The sequence below is a fragment of the Dipodomys spectabilis genome, unplaced genomic scaffold (assembly GCF_019054845.1).
Source record: "Dipodomys spectabilis isolate Male_0828 unplaced genomic scaffold, ASM1905484v1 ptg000278l, whole genome shotgun sequence".
Lineage (NCBI taxonomy): Eukaryota > Metazoa > Chordata > Mammalia > Rodentia > Heteromyidae > Dipodomys > Dipodomys spectabilis.
The window spans coordinates 1,099,907-1,102,463 of record NW_024870955.1 but is presented as its reverse complement, the minus strand read 5'-3'; the positions used below and the strand labels follow the sequence as shown (position 1 = coordinate 1,102,463).

The 2,557-nt window shown below is 40.6% G+C and overlaps 1 pseudogene; it reads left to right on the top strand.

Annotated features, from left to right (window-relative positions):
• Positions 1–1,275: 1,275 nt before the first annotated feature.
• Positions 1,276–2,189, top strand: LOC122126426 (annotated as a pseudogene).
• Positions 2,190–2,557: the final 368 nt, after the last annotated feature.

The window sequence follows — 2,557 nt, the reverse complement described above, 5'->3', positions numbered from 1 at the left end:
AATGGAAGGGAAATAACAAAATGCTGAAACAAGGATACAGATTGACCTATTTTAACAATAACACGTACAAGACACTATGTTGAAAATGAACTTTACAATTTGGGGGGTGATGGGGGATTTGGGGAGGTGGGGAGTGAAGGGAAGGTATGGGCAAAACAAAGGCATAGGTAACAATGCTCTATAGGAAATGTACACATTACCTTACTCTTGTAACTGTAACCCCTCTGTATACTATTTTTAACAATAAAAATATAAAAAATGCCTGAGTAACATTAATTTCATTATGTTACCCAACCTGTATACATACGTGCAAATAATTTGGAGAAGGATAAGACCCAGTTGATACAGAATAGGGGTAAAGTAACACTTTGTCGTCCTTCCTCTGAATTTCACTAAATTCAGTGCCTTTCAATAAATTCAGAGCTATGACAAAAATTCCTGTATTTTAAGGAGGGATCCCAGAAACCATGAGTGAGCAAGTAGGAAGAAATGAAACAAGAAAAGTGGAAAGCCTACACAAGAGTACATTTCCAAAATGATCATCACTGGGAACACATGGGAACTGGTTCTACTGGGAATTTCTAAGGATCCACAGAAAATGTAACTTAAAAATATCCGATTGTCAAAATATAGGAATATATATCCACATGTCCAAAAGCTAAAGATGTCAGATCATTTTCCACAGTGCCCAATTGAGTGTTTCTGCATCACCAGCTATGTTGACTTGTCAGCATTTTGTCAGTGCTTATATTTCAGAAAGGGATATTGGAAAGCAATGGAAGAAGGAGCGTGGTCCAAGAACTGAGAATCTCCTGGGTACAGATTCTGACCTTTGGAGGTTGCTATTTTCAGTGCCCCCACCCCCGATGATACTTAGCCATTCACACAAAGTCACAACAGGTTTGAAAATGGTTCAGAACAGGCATCTGCATAGGAGTTCATAAAGAGCTCCATTGACATGACCAAAATAGACTCCTGTCCTCAATGCCTGGCCAAATTCTCAGACTAAAAGATGCTTCCTTTGTTAAATATTGTAGCATATCCTGCCATTACAGATAGCAGAGCTCTGGAGCTTGGGCTAATGCAGGAGACACAGGAGCAGGCAGTGGAGCATTGCAGAGAGCCAGGGTGAGGGGGCGGAATTAGGGGCAGTGCCCAGCCCACCAGGGCCCCTAGAAGTACCAGGGGAACCGGTGGCAGTGTGTGCATGTGGCCTGTGGGCAGATGTGGTGCAGGAGTAGCATGGAGCAGTAGCCCATTTGGGCATGTGGCATCATGGACATGAATGTGTTCACCAAGAACCTGGACCAGGGGATTGAACAGCTGAATGAGTGCAAGCAGCTAACCGAGTCCCAGGTCAAGAGTCCCTGTGAGAAGACTAAAGAAATCCTTACAAAAGAATCCCATTTATAAGAGGTTCCATGTACAGTCATTTCTGTGGAGATGTGCATGAGCAATTTCAGTCTCATGGAACTGTTTAGAGTTGGTGGAAAAATCACCAGATACAAATTACTTGTTTATGTTGACAAAGGGTATTATTTACTTGAAACAGTCACACTGCTTGTAGTTCTGAAGGTACATTACCATGAATGGTTCACCATTCTTTGAGGAAATCATAAGAACACACAACTGTATGATTTCTATGAGTGTTTAGGGAAATATGGAAATGCAAATGTTTGGAAATACTTTACAGATCTTTTTGGCTCTTCATCTCACTGCCTTGGTGGATGGGCATTCCTTATGTCTACATGGTGTTCTCTCACCATTCATAGAAACACTGGATCACATCAGAGCACTTGATCTCCAGGAAGTTCCCCTTCAGGGTCTGTGACTTGCTGTGGTCAGATCCAGATGATGGTAGTGGTTGGGGTATATTTCCCTGAGGAGCTGGTTTCACCTTTGGGCAGGATATTTCTGAGACATTTAATCATGCCAATAAATGGTCTGACATTGGTGTGGCATAAGTTGGTGATGGAGAGATAAACCAGAATGTAGTAACAAATTTCAGTGCTACTAACTATTGTTATCTTTGTGGTAACCAATTTGCAATCATGAAACTTAATGGCACTCTAAAATATTCTTTCTTGAAATTTGACCCAGCACTTTCTAGAGGTGAGCTACATATGATATGTCATACCCCAGATTACTTCCATGGTATCTCAAGTTTCAGAGTGCACATCTATGTTTAGAGACATGCTCCCAGCAACAGAACCAGATCCCACAGCTGAATCCATAGTCTGAACATCCTCTTCCTCATTTTCTCAAGCAAGGATTTTTTGGAGATATTTCATGTTTGATTTTTCTTGTTCTTTAAGGTGAATTATTGGATGTTAAGTAAGATGCTCAGCTTTCTCAGATCTTTCTTTTTTTCCAACAAGGTCTTGGATTTGGTAATATAGTCAGGAATTTGAACAAGCCTAAAGCAAACTTTTCTTACTCTTTTCTGATAAACTATTTGCTTTCTTCTTTTGACCACCTCAATTCATGTTGTTAAGTTGATCGTCAACACACTCACGGCTCCAGTTGGGTAAATCCTGATTGTTCATACTTTCTTCAA